We start from the raw sequence: 18447 nt of genomic DNA on the forward strand, positions 1-18447 counted from the left end.
TGGTTGAGTTCCTGCACCTATTTTCTGAGAAAAAAAAGCTCTGCTTATTTCTTATCATTGGATCATTAAAGCGGAGGTCCACACAATTGTGTTTTTAAAAAGCCAGCAGCTAAAAATACTGCAGCTGCTGATTTTTAAAAAAATGGACACTTACCTGTCCAGTGCACCCGTGTTGTCGGCAGCTGAGGCCGAGCAATCTCGGCTGCCCCCGCCGCCATCCTCGGTGAGGAAATCAGGAAGTGAATCGTTGCAGCTTCTCTGCCCCAGTTCCCTACTGAGCATGCGTGAGCAGCACGGCCCGTCCTCACTGGTCCCCACTGTCTCCTGGGACCTGTGTGTTTCCCAGAAGACAGCAGGGGGGGAGGGGGCGTGACTCCCACGGGAGTCTATTCCCGGAAGTGGGTGCAAATACCTATATTATATAGGTATCTGCACCCCTTTCCCCCTGAAAGGTGCCAAATGTGACACCGGAGGGGGGGGAGGGTTCTTAAAAGCGGAGGTTCACTTTTTGTGTGGACCTCCGCTTTAAGGACAGTTGTTCTTTTATTCAATACCCACAACTTGTGGGCTTTTCCCATATTGACATTGAATGTATATATAGTTGTGAGGTGGATTGGATTTTACTGTATGTAGTTTGTCCTACATGGTACCATTGTATGTGTTGCATTTCTATTTTTCTTTTTTTCCATTTTTCTGACATTAATAATTATTGTTTTAATTGATGCAGCAAGTTATAACTTTTTCTTTCAGGGATAGTTGAGCTATATATAGGTTTTTTATTGTCAGTTTTTTGTATATGTCATTTTACCTATAGCTCCTGTTCCCTTTATTTTTGTCTGTCCTTTTGACATAGATATTTTGGATATTTAATTACCATTCATATGGATATAGGCGTTAGGTGGAGGACCCAACCCCCCTGTTATATGAGAATAAAAAAACCTCTTCATTACTCCCGGGACAGACCTTGGGATGTGACACAGGAAGTAGTTTACCATCTGACCTCATTAGCACACACCTTGTATCATCTACCCTCCTTATCTGATGCACCTTTTCCAAATTAAATCACTGAATATCGTTCTCAACACATAGGTTGCTCAGGCTCATCTGGAGGGATGCTGAGGATGCCGTGCAAACATTGTAACTCTGGCAGATTACATTGACAAGCCAGGCAAATGCATGCATTGAGGGATGCCAGGATGCCATGCAAACCTAGTTGATGGGTACAGAGTGTGTGCTAATGAGGTCAGCTAGTAAACTGCTTCCTTTGTCCTGCTTGCTCTTATGCCCCAAATATACACACCAGGAAGTGTCTGAAGCTTTCTATGAAACAGGGCTAAGGTAAGGCCTTGATCTGAAAACCGAAGTACATTAATGGTACAGTATATTGGTACATAGGGGGGATGGATTTTAGAAAAACTAAAAGGGTGAACTTAGCCTTTAAGCTTGACGGTTGATTTCTCCTGCCTGTCTCTGGAAGAGGCTTCCATAGGATAGAGTAGGAGGGTCAACTACTAAAGTTATGTATATCTATTCTCAGCCAATCCCTGGGAGGGGAACCACAAAGATTCTATCTACTTAGAAGATTCCCCTGAAATGCAAACTATGTGCCTAAGAGCGGATATGGGGCCTTAGTCTGTGCTAGACTGAGAGCCTGAAAGAATCTGAATTAAATGATACTTGCAGGAGGCTATCTATGGAGGCTGACCTAAGGCGGTATCCTGGCATCACGGAAGAATGTTGCATGAAAGCTGGAAGGTGACAACTATCCTTGGACATTGTGAGAATGACCCTTGCCAAAGATTCTTGGTGTACATGTGCATGGGGAAGAGGTTGCTGTAAGGACTGGAACTGCTTGCATAGAGTCCCAGATTTTATGGCCATTCCCTCTTACCTCCAACTAAAGCTGCTGTAAGAAGATTCTTTATAAAATTGTTCTGTTAATTTCTTCAATTTTTTTGGAGTATCCTGCACCCTTATCCCTCTCCCTATCAAGTTTCCCTAATAAATCCACAAAAAGACATCCCCATAGATTGAAGGAAAAGGGATTGAGAATCGACAGATAGCCCAAAGGGGTCCTTATCTCAAAAGAGAATTGGGAACAGGCAGTGGGTACTCCTAAAGCTTTATTCAAAAATGATAAATACGAAATCACAAAACACAGATTGTTTACAATAGGTTGCAACAAAATTTTAAATAGACAACATTGTCTAATTAAAAGCACACTTCGGGGATCACAACCATGCTCATTCATCCACATTTCACAGTATCAGTATTGCACATACTATAAAGCATTGATTGGGAATAAAGGGGTCCTGGGAAACCTCAGGGAGACTTGCAAGCAATGTACTATGTGTTTCCGATCCTGCTCTTAATGTTCTGGCTGGCTACGGCCACTCACTGACTTTCCCTGGTGGAGAGATTCTCCCTTCCCCCTCAGGAAGTGCTAAGGAGAACAGAAGGCTAGGCTGTAGCCAGGCGGTAGTTGCTTATGATTGGCAGGGAACTTTGACAGGGGAGGGGACCTGTCAGGTAGGCTGTACAAGGCCCCATGATTTCTAATAGCAGCCCTGGGAGTCACTATGGGTCAAATCTGTTCTTTTGCCTTCAGTATATGTGGTTGAGGTTCATTCACATTGCTGATAATGGCCGTATCTCCCTTGCGAGTACAGAGACTGCCAGACCCAAACAACCCAAACACAGTTCCAAGCACATGGTCAAATGTAGGCTCAATCTAAGGGATCAATTAAAAGGAAATAAGGGAAAAGGAACTGGAGTGCCGACTCACCCAGGGTTGCATTCAGTTCACCAAAGAAGGACCAAAAGTACTTGGAGGACAAGAGTGGGGGAATCGAGAGAGATTCACCAAAGGGGTCCATACCTCAAAAGAGAAATGGGAACAGGCAGCGGGATACTCCTAAAGCTTTATTTAAAAATGCTAAATTTGAAATCACAAAACACAGATCGTTTACAATAGGTTGTAACAAATGTTAAAATAGACAATGTTAAAATAGACAATGTTATCTAACTATTGCAACTATTTTGATACATGCAATCATTATTTTTGTTGCTTATTGTTTTTCATGTTTTTATATATTATCAATGTGCAACTATCAAACGATCTGTGGCCAGGTTTAAAGTCCCAATCTGAGCAATTCATGTTCTGACTTCTCTGTAGGTAGGTCCTGCAATTATGTTCTGTGTCTTCTGCATGCAGATTTGTAGTGTAAGACCCTTTTCACACTGAAGAGTTTTTCAGGCAGTTTAGCGCAAAAAATAGCACCTAAATGCTGCCTGAAAAACTCCTGTCCTGCAATTGAAGTGTGAAAGCCTGAGTGCTTTTACACTGAGGTGATGCGCTGGCGGGAACGCTCCAAAAGTCCTGCTAGCAGCATCTTTGGAGCGGTGAGAGGAGCGGTGTGTTTACTACTCCTCCACCACTCCTTCCCATTGAAAACAATACGACGGGGGGGGGGGCGTGGCCTGGACGGGACTCGAGATTGCAGCTTAGGGTGAGAGCTCTGCACAACAAGGACGAAAAAAAGCTTATTAAAAAGGATCCATCCGTCCCCACATCATGGGCAAGTCCACTAGGAGCTCATCAAACCCCCACACACTCAAAGAGACCGGGACACAGCTGAGCAACAACATCCCGGAGATGTTCCGTACCCAGCTGACAAGAACGCCTGCGGAGATGGATGGATGGTTGGCGACGGAGCCACAGCGCCCAACCCAAGCTTGCTTGATCTCCAGAGGGACTTGCAGAAGGTGGCACTAGACATTAAGCACACACTGACGGCGGCCATATCGGACCTTAAATCGGATAGTCATTCGATGAACCACCGCATCACTGAAGTGGAGGAAACCTCCCATATGCAGGCAGCGGCAATCAGGCAAGTTCAGAAGACTTATGATTTACAGCTCCCACACATGTTTGAATTCCACAGGCAAGTGGAGGATTTAGATAATCGGGGCCGTAGACATAACATCAGGGTGAGGGGGGTCCCTGAAGGGGTAGACCAAGCTACATTGCCACAGATGGTCTGCGCCATTTTCAATGACCTACTTGACCGCCAGGCTTAAACCCCCATTGAGATGGAGCGGATACATTGGGCCCTGAGACCCCCTCCCCGTGACTCCGAACCCCCCAGGGACATTGTGTGCTGTATTGTCAACTTCCCCCTCAAGGAGGAGATACTTCGGAAGGCAAGAGGTCACATTTTGTTTAATAGTGCGGAAATCAAGCTCTTCCAAGACCTCTCCCAAATAACTTTGCAAAATAGACGCACCCTGTGCCCCCTGCTGGACACACTACGGGCCCGTAACATCCAGTACAGGTGGAAGTTCCCTTTTTGCCTCTCGGCCTCCTCCAGAGGCCGCACAGCTCTCCTCCGGACCCCAGAAGATTTGCTCACTTTCTGCAAGCATCTTGACATCCCGCCTGTTGACCTGCCGGACTGGTACCCCTTCTACTTTCCTGCTGATCCATGGAAACCATTGTCTCACTCTTCATCACCGAAGGCGCAAAGACAATGCTCCAGATGCTGTAGGCTAGATCCCACAGCACCCAACGACCGTCATTCCACCCGAGATCTTCCTCCACATGACCTGGAGCTAGCTGTCACCAAGATGCCTAAATCCTGACAGCTTCTCCCCATAGCCCAACAGCGATGAGAGGGGATGTTTCTCAGTGTTTTTTTTTGTTTTTTTGCTTAACTTTTTGCTTGTTTCCCTCTCCACCCCTATTGCACCGTCGGACTCTGGATGACCGTCAATGCCTCGTCACGGTCTGTACCCAGTGATCTCCTTTGGTTCCAGCTGGTCCGATCCTTGAAACTCTACTATTCAGGTACTGTTGTGATCTAATTACTTGCTTGCACAGTCGCAGCTGCCACACCCGCCGCTCCGGTATGCTGCCCTTGCCCCCTTGGGGGTTCCTTGGGAGCTCCACCCGCTCCCTATTTTTCCCCTAATGTTTTTACTCATAGCCCGTTCATAGTTCAACAGCTGGGAGCTCAGATGCCATGCAGTATGTGTGACTAGGGCTCATATCTCACATTGTCCTGTGATTTCTTCTTCATATACTGTCTCTTACCGCTGAACTTGAGTCTAGGAGAGAGTGGACTCTCTAGGTATATGAGCGGATTAAATAATCTCCTTAGGGTGGAGAGGATGTACTATATAATTCCAAAGGAACATTTACATGTTTGCTTAATGTTCCTGTGTTATTGGGGTTTAAAATGTTTAAAATGTTTAAAATGTTTACATGACAGGGAAAGGCCCTATCCATTGTGGTTGGACTGATGCCCCCTGGTAGCCTCTCAGGCCCCCAGGTGCTGTCAAAGCTTTTTGCATGTCAATTATGTTATTCTTGTCCGCGCCAGCTCTGTCCCTTGACTATGCCTGCCTTGCATCCAGTCTGCGGTTAACCCGCGGGCTGACTGCGGAGCTGGGTAGACCCTTATTCTAATTGGCTTATCCCCCTTGAAACGTACACTAAACTCCATAGTGTTGGTAAATAGTTATCCACATCCTTTGATTACCTATTTTCCTTCCTTCGTCCTCCCTAGTGCTGAATTCCATGTTCCGTATCCAGTTTTCTTTCCCCCTACAGCTTTCCTAACGGATTGAAGCTGACACTCCAGATTCCCCCCCCCCCCTCAGGTGGTCAAGAATTCCCTTGGCCGCCTCCGGTAAATTCTCCCCCCTTTTTTTGGGGGGTCAAGCATTCCTCCCCCCTTCCACAGGGCCCAGTGAGTGTCCTCCGGGTCTCATATAGGCGCTCAGTTTCCACACGCGAAATCCCCGCATACACTTCTCGTTCCCTGATAGTTGGTAAAATGCAGAAGGAACCGACTCTTAGACATCAATTGTCACTGAAATGCCTCTCGCTAAATGTTAAAGGCTTAAATCTCCCAGAAAAAAGATCGCAGGTCTTAGCAGCTCTGACCAAACACAAAGCCCACGTTCTCATGTTGCAGGAAACGCACTTTCGATCAGATGCAATCCCTAAACTAGAAAATCATATATACAAAAGTGTACAGTATTGCATTCCACAAACCCAGACTCCAAAACAAAAGGGGTTTCCATTCTCATACCCAAACACGCTGATTTTCAACTCTCAGACACAATGGTAGACCCCGAGGGTAGGTGCGTTTTTGTTAAAGGTAGATACGCCTCCAAACCGATCAGGTTAGCAAACATCTACTGCCCTAACGAAAACCAAATCTCTTTTTTTAGGAAAATTTGCGACCTCCTCTCCACTTTCCTGGAGGGGATTGTGATACTAGGAGGGGACTTTAATGTGCCTCTCAACCCGGCCATAGACACCTCTACTGGCACAACTGCTCTTTCCTACCGGGAACTTCGCCAAATCAAACTCCAGTTGCAAAACCTAACGCTTCATGATACCTGGCGCACCATGTTCCCTACTGATAAGGATTATACCTTTTTCTCTCTCCCGCATCAAAAATATTCCAGGATTGACTATTTCTTTCTTTCTCAAACGGACCTACCACTCCTCGCACAGGCCACCATAGAGCCAGTGTTCCTGTCAGACCACCATCCTACTACAGTGACACTCGTATTTCCAGATTCAGAGAAAACGACTTATGCCGCGTACACAAGGTTGTTTTTTGTGATGAAAAAAAACGACATTTTTAAAAACGTCATTTAAAATTATTTTAATTTTTTATGTCGTTTTTCAAAACGTCGTTTTTTGTGTCACTGTGTGTAGCTAAAACGACGTTTAAAACAATGTTTTTAAACCCGCGCATGCTCAGAAGCAAGTTAGGACGCGAGTTTGAATGGAACAGAGTGCCGCCGTACTTGCTGAACGTAACCGCGCTTTGCTAGAGCTTGTTAAAAAAAAGATGGTGTGTATGCTACGTCGTTTTTTAAAATGAAGTTTGAAAAACGTCGTTTTTTTTCATGATAAAAAACATCGTTTTTTTCATGATGAAAAACATCGTTTTTTTATGATAAAAAACAACGTTTTTTTTTATTACAAAAAAACGGCCATCTGTACGCGGCATAAGACCTGGAGACTAAACCATTCTTTGCTGAAAGATCCCGAAAACCTTAGACAGATACGTGCCCGAATCCAATTATATTTTAAAGAAAATTCCACCCGAGATATAACACCCACTGTGCTTTGGGAAGCACATAAATGTGTTGTGAGGGGGAATTTAATATCGCTGGCAACAATGACTAAAAAAAGACATCAAGAGCGGATCAAATCACTTATTGAAACAATTAACTGACTAGAGACTGCCCACAAATGATCGGCCTTGCAAGCCACATTGCAGGAACCTTCTACTTGCGCGCTCCACCCTGTTAGACGAGTTAGGGAAAACGCACCAGAAGGCAATATGTTCTCAGACAAAAAATCTTCTACGAACATGGGAACAAGAGCGGGAGACTGCTGGCGCGCACAATACAGGCTTCTAAGATTTCCTCGGTTGTTCACCACATTTGGGATAGCCGGGGCAATCTGTTCTCTAAAAATGAGGACATAGCCAAGCAATTTGAGACATTTTATTCAAAGCTCTATAACTTAGCACAGGGTGGAGGAGGGTCGACCTATACACTCGACCGTTCCTCCCAGATAAGGGATTTCCTGGCTCAATTTTGCCCTAAACCTATTACTTCTCAGCAGGCGATGGCTATGGAGTGCCCTCTTTCCATGGAGGAACTTCAGCTGGCAATAAAACGAATGAAAGTTGGTAAAAGCCCGGCCCTCGATGGTCTCCCTTTAGTTTATTACAAGTGCTTCCTGGATGATCTTGCACCTCAGATGCTACGAACGTTTAATTCACTAGCGAATCCACACACTTCCCTAGGCAGAATGCTAGAAGCCCACATAGCAGTTATCCCTAAAGAAGGTAAGGATCCCTCACAAGTATCAAACTACAGACCGATATCCCTGCTCAATGTGGATATCAAATTGTATGCAAAGATACTAACAAATAGGCTATTATCCCTGATTCCTGGCCTCACAGCACCGGAACAAGTGGGGTTTGTCCCGGGTAGGGAAGCCAGGGATAATACTATTCGCACCCTGAATCTACACCATTGGCTTACTTCATCGGGCACTAAGGGGTTTCTGCTCTCCCTTGATGCTGAGAAGGCGTTCGACAGGGTGGCTTGGGATTACCTGCGGAAGGTGCGGAAAGGCATAGGCCTCCTTCCCCGCATGTCCGCACACATCGATGCTCTGTATACTAATCCCTCAGCTAGACTGAAAGCTAATGGCCTCCTGTCGAGTGCCTTCTCTATCAGCAATGGTACGCGTCAGGGTTGCCCACTGTCCCCTGTGATCTTTGTCCTGACATTAGAGCCTGTGTTGAACAGATTGCACAGCAATACAGACATCAAGGGAATTCCCTTTGAACATAGGGATTTTAAAGTTGCCGCGTTTGCTGACGATATACTTCTATCCTTACAAGCCCCCTGACTGTCCCTACCTAACCTACTGAAAGACATAAAACATTTTGGTGAGCTCTCCAACCTCAAAATTTATTATTCTAAGTCCCATGCGCTTAACGTAACACTACCTCCACAGGACATTTCTCATTGCCAGGAATCCTTCCCTTTTCAATGGAAATCTGAGGCCATTACCTATCTGGGCATCCAAATTACTAGAAAAATAACGGATCTATTCCTTTTCTCCCTCTCGAAAATTCAATTGGACTTTAAAGATTGGGCCAGCCTAAACATCTCTTGGTTCAGACGCTCGGCGCTCATTAAAATGGTTATCTTACCTCGCCTTTTATATATAATGCAGACAATCCCAATCCACCTACCCCCCTCCTTTTTTGAGGCATACAAGAGGGCCTGCACATCTTTCATATGGAAGAATGCAGCCCCGCGCATTGAATACTCACGCCTGACCTGTTCCAAAACCGCAGGTGGAATTGGCCTACCTGACCTATATAAGTATTACCTAGCATGCCATCTGACCAGGGTAGTGGACTGAAAGGTTCAAAAAAAGGGGAAAATGTGGGTGACGTTAGAAAGCTCTTTCTCACAAACCCTGACGCACGCACGCCCTTGGTTGGCACCCCTTGGTTGGCCCCAGTCCATTAGGACACACCCACTCATCTTCCCCTCCCTACTGGCCTTTAGGAAAGCAGTATCTCTCTACAACATATCCTCACAACCAGGTCCATTGACTCCCGTGAGAGGGAATACTGAGTTCCCACCGGGAGAATCTAAAACATTCCTTCAATTGGAATGGCCACACGAGGAGGTTCTAGCTTGCCATTCCTCTCATAAACAGCAGATGCCGCGAGATCACCGTTATCGGCAGCAGGAGAGGGGCCCCCCTCCCGCCACTCTCCCACGCCCTCCGCCGCTTACCGGAGCCGTCGGCAGCAGGGGAGGCGGCCGGGTCCTTTCCCCTGCGCAGCTCGGATATGAGTGAGGGCAAGATGGCCCCCACCCGTCCCCATAGCATAGCAGGGCGGAAGTGACGTCAAAACGTCACTTCCGCCCATGCTTCTTAAAGCAATATTTTCTGGTTGTCATTTTTTCAAATGACAAATTTATTTATTTATTTATTTATTTTGCATTTTAGACTAAATATGAGATCTTAGGTCTTTTTGACCCCAAATCTCATATTTAAGAGGACCTGTCATGCTTTTTTCTATTACAAGGGATGTTTACATTCCTTGTAATAGTAATAAAAATGATCCATTTTTTTTTGTGTAAAAATTAATAAAATAAATAAAAAAAAATAAGAAAACAAAAACATTTTTTTTTAAAGCACCCCGACGAGCTCGTGCGCAGAAGCGAACGCATAAGTGAGTAGTGCCCGCATATGAAAACGGTTTTCAAACCACACAAGTGAGGTATCACCGCGATCGTTAGAGCGAGAGCGATAATTATAGCCTTAGACCTCCTCTGTAGCTCAAAAGATGCAACCTATAGAATTTTTTAAACGTCATCTATAGAGATTTTTAAGGGTAAAAGTTTGACGCCATTCCATGAGCGGGCGCAATTTTGAAGCGTGACATGTTGGATATCATTTTACTCGGCTAACTTTACTGTTGTCTTATTTTTTAATACAAAAAAGTGAATTTTTTCCAAAAAAAGTGCGCTTGTAAGACCGCTGCGCAAATACGGTGTGACAAAAAGTATTGCAACGACCGCCATTTATTCCCTAGGGTGTTAGAAAAAAATATATATAATGTTTGGGGGTTTTAAGTAATTTTCTAGCAAAAAAAAAATGTTTTAATCTTGTAACCGCCAAATCTGAAAAACAGGCTTTGTCCTTAAGTGGTTAAAGGGTTATGTGGAATCTTTGAAAATGTTTATATGACAAATAATGGTTCACTTGGTGTCTTAGGATTTACCTATGCGTCAGTCTCACACAATGACATTGATGCACTAAAAAAATTGAAACCAATAACTTAACAAAGTGTATGATTACTTTAAATGATGTTTGTTCACACTGCAAAGTGCTTAGCAAGTAAAGTCAATATGTGCTTACTATAATCATCCAATCATTTACAAGCAAAAGTACTGTTTTTTATTTTAAAGGGGTTGTAAAGGTTTATTTTTTATTTTCTAAATAGGTTCCTTTAAGCTAGTGCATTGTGGGTTCACTTACTTTTTCCTTCGATTCCCTTTCTAAATTTTTTTTTTCTTTGTCTGAATTTCTCACTTCCTGTTCTTCCTCAGTAAGCTTGCCCCCATCTTTCGAGACCTTCTGGCTGGGGGTTAGACAGCATGCTAGCCCCCTCCCCTGGCACTACATCCCTGCGGGGAGACATGGTGAACACAGCGACTCCCACACAGCGTCTCCCGCAGGGATGTAGTCCCAAGGGAGGGAGCGAGCGTGCTGACTAACCCCCAGCCAGAAGGGCTCGGATGATGGGGGCAAGCTTACTGAGGAGAAACATGAAGTGAGAAATTCAGACAAATAAAAAAAAAACATTTAGAAGGGAAATCGAAGGAAAAGGTAAGTGAACCAACAATGCACTAGCTTAAAGGAACCTATTTAGAGAATAAAAAAAGAACCTTTACAACCCCTTTAATTTCCTTTACACATAATTGGTATTTTTAAAAGAGTGGGTGCATTAATGTTTCACTTTAAGCCTTAATAAAAGTCCTGCCCTCTGCAAAACAGTTTGTAAAATGAATGTTTGCATTGGCATATGTCCACCCTGACAGGGCCCAACCTGACATGCCATTTGTTTTACTAGGCCTTATCTGTTTTCCTTGAAAATGTCCAGAATACATTTTAAAGATTTGGCTCCTATTGACTTCCCACAAACAAATTCTAATACATTTGCCCCATCTCTGGCTTCTATTTTTGGAAATAAATAGCAAAGAATAAACTGACAGCAGGTATGTCTTGAAGGTGCAGTGGCATATCAGAAGTCCTGATTAGCTCAATAGTAGCTACAGACCTGCATTTGCACCAATTTCAACAAGCAAAATAGAAGCAGCTGTAATTAATTTATATCTGGCAAAATTGGGCATGGGCATGAAAATCTATAGAAAAATAAATGTAAAAAAATTCTCCAGCACATTTCCCAGCCAGCGTAAGTCCAACATTTGCTAAAGACAGAGGATTTTTGGCAAGTCTGCTGGAGAACTGCCCTGCCCATGTGTACCTTTATTGTTGTAGACATATGTTGACCTGAGTGGTTACCATTTTATTTATTGTATTTTTTATGTATTTACTTAGCTGTGTTAACATTCTTTTTGCAAAGTGAACAAGCCTCTATACCCACAGTAAATTCACCTCTATATTTTAACATGAGTGAATACAAGTCTACTTGAGTTTAAAAAAAAGCAAACACAAGTTTTCTAAGGAATAGGCCTAGAAACTGATTGAATCAGTTTTCATCTTTTGATAAATTAAAAATAGAAAGAAGAGCTAAGTTTTGAAGTGCAGCTTACATTTACTTTGTGGAGATGGGCTATGGCAACCAGCACCTGGGTCGTCCATGTGGGTTTAAAGGAGCAAGTCTTGAGCAGAGCCACGAGTTTGGGTATGTTTCTAGAAACTGTTGCTACATCTGCAATATTTGGCCATTTATTAACATACTCTGTAAAGTAGAACACAAACTGCCATAACTTTTTCCAAAATGCTAAGAAAAACCTCACAGACCATCTTTGCTTTTAATGTATGCATGGTCCAGACTAAGAATGTATTATGTCCTTTTTTCTGTTCATTTGTAGCATCTGTATATAATTTGTCTCTTCTTTTCTGTTTCTATTACCATCAAACCTTTTAAGTTTCATGCTTTCCCAAAGCATTCTCATCTTCATATTAAGAGTTTATTTCCTTTTTCTAGTTATGTTTCAATTCATCTTTTATTTGTTTTGTCCTTTCTATCCCGTCTGTCTCTTCCTTTGCATCATTTGTGGTATCATTTAGCTTTTAGCCTGAAAAGGAAATCAGTGATAAACATAGAATCGGGCGCAGATTCATGCTTTCATGGGACAATTATGGAGTGGCCTATTTTGGAAGGTCTTTAAAGTCCTAAGAGCTTCTCCATCTTTCCTATATCGTGTCTTTGTCACATTGGTAATTGTATCTTCCAACCCCCGGGCTTAGATTTGCTGTACGCAGCACTGTATTAGCCATTTGATTTTCTTTATTCTTCTTTTCCCTCTTTTAGCCAGCAGCCTCCTCCTGAAAAGAAAAGCAATTGTACTTAAACAAAGCAATCTGCCATCCATCTGCGTGCTGCACGCTCAGTGCTCAAAGTCATGTCAAGGTCATGTAAGTCTGTTCATATGGATGGAAGGGCAAAAATTGTGTTTACCAGCCATCTTCTTTAGATGAAAAAGTTTGAGGATCAGTGTGAGGATACAAATGATATTATATCTAGGGATGAGTGTGGCTAGGGATAAGGAAAAGATGTGTCTTGTAATAATCTCTTCTGTAGATGGCTTAGGCCTATAAATGGTGTGGGTGAATTAGACATGTGACCTAGGAAGATGTACAGTATAAGCACCTATGAGAGTGTTAGCCTTCTTAGACCTGTATATTCTGTTTGTTTTGAAACATTTACACTTCTAGTATTCCCTGTCAATCTGAAAAAATGTAGACATATAAAAAAAAAAATCTACAAAAATCATGTATAACAAAGGGAATTAAAAATAACGGATGTATATTTATAATAGTGCACAGTCTTGCTTACTGTGGTTAGGTCAAGGTGATGTCTACAATTGCATTAGGACCTCAATTTGTGATAACACACCTGTACTACTAGGGTACTAGGGAGCATCCCCCAAATCAGTCACGGTCAATTGTGTTGAGTATCATCTGTCTTTCCATTGTTTTTAACAGCTTGTTTTTGGCTTTTCTTAGTCGTACATCACCAGACGCAAGTTGGTAATTCTTAATGCAGCTGTCTTCAGGTAATTGGACACTGGCAAATCAAAGTCCTGCAAGGACAGCCAAATCTTTTGGCTCATATGTTGATCTGTGGAGCTCCCTTGCGAGAAGGAACTCAAGCAGATGTCCTGTCATGGGGAACACCTGTTTAGCGATGTCTTAAATACTTATATCAAGGAAGTTACAGGGAAAAGAAAATCGTTTTTTTTTATTCCTCTCAGACCTCTGGAGCCAAGTCAAAGTTGGGAACTCAGATTCGTCATGAACTATGGCCTCCAAATCCCACCAGGCTCAGGAGCAAGCCTTCAAAGAAGGGATGGGACATCTGTTGACCTTTGTGGACATCTTGTCCCTGGCCTTTTTAAGTTGGTTTGGTCTAGGTCTTCTCATCCAGGAGCTACAAATTGGAATTTTTCTCTTTGCACCCCCCCCCCCTTACTTCATGCTGTCAAATTTGCCAACCTCTACACTAAGGCAGGCAGTTGTTCTTGTTGCTCTAAAACAACTCCTTTCCCAAGTTGTCATTGCCCCGACCTTAAAGCAGAAAGGTTTCAGGGTTTTTGTTCCAACCTGATTACCATCCCCAAGGCAAAAAAAGGCATTCATCCCATACTGGATTTCAAAATTCTCAACAGATTCCTACACCAAAAATATTTTTTGGCCTCTATGAACATCAAGGGTGCTTACCTGAATTTTCCCATTTTTATGGCACATCTGCATTATCTATGCTTTGTAGTGGGCACCCAACATTTTAAATTTTTTTGCCCTATATTTTGTCTTATCCACTGTGCCGCCTCCACCAAGGTGCTGGCTCCTATTCTAAACTTGTTTGGCACTCAATGTGCTCCCCATCATGGGATATCTCAGTGATTCTCCAACTGTGTACCGTGGCACACTAATGTGCCGCATAAGATTTGCAGTTGTGCCATGGGAGTTTTGAAAAATATTTAGAATTGCTAGCGTTTTGAGACCTTGAACATATCAAAAAATTAAATGGTAAATCAATGTTGCAAAAGTTAAAAAAGTAACATACTGTATATAAAAATGCAATCTCTGTCAGGCCCCGTACACACGACCGGATCTATCCGCTGGGATTGAGCCGCGGATCAGTTCCAGCAGATAGATCCGGTCGTGTGTACGGCCTAGCGGACATTTCCCAGCAGATAAAAATCCAGCCGACGGATTCCCAGCGGATAAAAATTTCTTAGCATGCTAAGAAATCTATCCGCTGGAATCCAGTTCAGCCGGCGGATCCGGTCGTCTGTACAGACTCACCGGATCAGTCCGTCCGCTCCCATCCCTCGCATGCGTCGTAATGATTTGACGCATGCGTGGAAGTATTTACCTTCCAGGGTCGCGCACGTCGCCGCGTCATCGTCGAGGCGACGGCGCGGCCACGTCATTGCGGATGTATTCCGCAGGGATTTCGATCTGATGGTGTGTACAGCCATCAGATCCAAATCCGGCAGAGGATTTATCCGCGGATATCCTCTCGTCTGTACGAGGCCTCAGTCTGTCATTCATTGGTTCCTTTCGTAGCGCAAGGCTTGTGCAAGATCTCAGGGGACCTCGATCATGCTAATTATATTATAATAATAATAATAGAGACCATTCCATTCCAACTTTGATGCTTATAAACAAAGTTTGTTCATTGTTTAGTGATGGAGAAATACTTCATCAAGTCTAGAACTCTGAAAGAAAAACTATTAAATGAAAAGCATGGAAGCAAGCAAAAGTACAAAGAAGATTACAATCACTTCAATCTGATTTGCACTCGAAAGCGGGCACATCCTTCACATTACATTTGAAATTAGATATACTGTACATGTAAAAATCAATAAGTTCTTCACCACTAGGGATGGTCCAGATATTCGAGTCAAACATCTGGTGTTCATTTGTCCGCAGAAGAACTCAACATATGGGGGTGTTTGCGGCAAATTCGAAGTGTCTTGGAGCGCCCCATAATGCACTGCGAGATCACAGCTGCTGATTGATCAAAGCATGCACCTAACTTGCATGCTTAGGCCAATCACAGGGCAATCTGCTGTGAGAGCCATGATGGCTTAGGGGGGCTAAGTCCACGCCCAACACTATATATTTACTGCTTACATGGCGGATATATCTAGTATGATAACGTGGTGATTGAGAGAACATGAGCTAGATTAGGCAGGTTAGTTAGTGGCGTGCAGGCAGTTTAGTATATATACATATAGTGCAGTCAGTGTAGAATATATATACAGTGCAGGCAGTATATTAATATATATATATATATACATTCAGTGTAGTATATATACAGTCAGTCAGTCTAGCATATATATATATACCGTATATATATATACCATATGCATAGAATGCATTAAGATAAAAAACCTTCTATCTTTACAAGCACTTTAAGGCGGGATTCCACCCGTGATTTTTTTTTTAAAGTTAGCAGCTACTAACCCAGCAAACTCAACAAACCCACCAAACCTATCAAACCCAGCAAACTCAACAAACTTTCATCAAACCAAACCAAGTTGCAAACCACAGAGTTATACATTTCAGAGAAACTAGAGAATGCTTTAATAACTTACAGAGAGAGAGAGAGTATAAATACTGAAGAAATATATCCACCATTTTATGTTAAATGACAAGATTAAATATTTAAACCGCCATTTTTGTTATACTTTATTCAACGCGTGTTTTTGTACATGTCTGCTGCAAAGCAGCAGTGTTATATATGAAGAAAAGTGAAGTTAATAAAGAAGTTATTTTAAGCATATGGTGTGCTCTTTAAACCTACTGCTTCCATGGAACGGCGTTAGAGGAATTTCAGAGTAATAGACAGTCTTGTTGGACTGAAAGGTCAGAGATATCACAATTCTTCTAATGCCACAGCGCATAAGGCACTTCATAGTGCTGCGCCTGCCACAGTGGAACTATTTTCCCCTTGAGGGAAAAGCGATATCGCTCCTCAACTTCCACAGTAAAGAGCGCATTTGAGCAGTGGAGCGCCGGCATATAACGCTGCGCAGCAACCGATCCCTGAGTGAGCAAGTAAAGACACCTCAGCGGAGCTACCATAGAGGCCTTAGAAGCATGTTTACTCAAACTGCAGCCGACTCTTAAAGTGGTAGAACGGCAAAGGCAAGATAGTCACAGAAAAAGCGCTAACCCTCCTGTGACCCCTAGAGAGAGAAAAAGACGCATGGTGGGAGACCAAAGTCCAGACCTAGAGTGCCTGCACTGCCACCCACGAAGAGGCCATGTACTGCAGCTAGCTAGTTTCCCGCCACTAGGCCCAAAGCCTGCAGCAGTGTATCGCATGTTAGCTCAAAGCATCGCAAGTCATCATAGAGCATCGCAAGTCAACGCAAGCTTCACATCAAGAAAAGACAAGTCTCCTCTAAGACTGACATTTGTTCCAGCAGCCCACAGATCACAGTACCTTGCTCTTCAGAATAAGGTCAGAGCTTTTCTTTAATTACTTATCATTGCACATAGGCTTTGGCATAACGAGACATTTCCGTGTTCAGGAAAAAAAGACTATAAAGTAAAACAAAGGACAGTTTGTAGTATTACGGACTCTATTGCATTTAAAGTGAAAGTCATTTATTGCCTGCATCTATTGCTACTGCATTTAAAGTGAAAGTCATTTATTGCCTGCATCTATTGCTACTGCATTTAAAGTGAAAGTCAATTATTGCCTGCATCTATTGCTATTGCATTTAAAGTAAAATGTCTAAGCCTAGTATTACCATGCCACTGTTAGAGGATACAAAGATAGATAGGATAGAGGGTGAAGGGCAAGTGAACCTGTCTGGGGTAAAAGAGTCTGATGCAGCATTAGTCTTGCCCCAAACAAATGAACTAAGATGCTCAGAACGTATCAAAAAAACCGACCCCAAAAATGCTGGAAAATTTGGCGCAAGAAGCAGCATTAAAAGGAAAAAGGTTCACCAGAATGTATGATAAGTGGAAATCATACATTAAAGATGTTCGTAGAAAGCTAAAGCAAGATAGTATAAAAGAAAACCTGAGTGATCAGGTAGTGACGATATAAGAATCTGAATCAGAGCTTATGGCAGTGTATGTCAACCTGCGGTCATCCACGACACCTTCCCAGGATGTTGTGAGGAACATGGACACATGTACTGCAGTCACTAAAGATTTAGTAAAGCTTATTAGAGAATTATCATCTGAAGCTAACTATGATGAAGTTAAGGCGAGAAAGAGAATGAACGAGCTCTTCACGAAAGACTATGCTAGGTCCTTAGGGGGAACCACAATCTCAAGTGGGACTTCCTTCACTAGCAGAAGTGCCAGTTACACACCAGAGTCCTCAAGTACTCTAGCCAAAAGAAAGGAACTTGTTGAACAACTTGCTGTCAAGATAGCAGAAATCGAGATGGAATCTACCATTGATGCACAGCGCCATCAACTGGAAGCTGAAATGGAAGCACAGCGCCATCAACTGAAAAGTCTGGAAAGGCTGAAAGAAGTTAAGATTATAGAAGCCAGACTAAGAGTACACGAAGAGGACATGAATGGTAGTCATAGGTCCAAATCTGTACTAAGTGAAGAAGCAGACTCCTACTTACCTTCATACATCCAGGAAAATGAATGGAAATCTTCAGTATGTAGTGAAGAAAAAAGTCATTGCCATTCCATCCCTGCTCAGAAAGACGAAAAGAGAGACTCACTTAAGTTAGAACTAAGAGGGAAAATAAAACAGGATAATTCTACTCCTAGATGTCACTGCAATGACCAGGAGAATGTTGCGACTATTGTCCCAGCCAGATGGCAGGGAACAGTCCCAGCTAGACTACCCATTCCAGAACCTACTGTATTTTTGGGAGACATACTGAAGTTCATAGTGGAAGGCAAGTTTTGAAATGATCATTGAGCATCATTGTTCCAGATCAGTTGACAAGTTATTCTACCTTCAGAGATATGTTGGTGGAGAAGCAAAGAAAGCTCTTGAAGGTAACTTCTATAGAACAGACAAAGAAGCCTACAAGCAAGCTTGGGAAAAGTTAAATGCGAGATATGGTCATCCTTTCTTAGTGCAAAGAGCCTTTAGGGAGAAATTGAATAACTGGCCTAAAATAGGT

The sequence above is a fragment of the Rana temporaria genome, chromosome 2 (assembly GCF_905171775.1).
Source record: "Rana temporaria chromosome 2, aRanTem1.1, whole genome shotgun sequence".
NCBI lineage: Eukaryota > Metazoa > Chordata > Amphibia > Anura > Ranidae > Rana > Rana temporaria.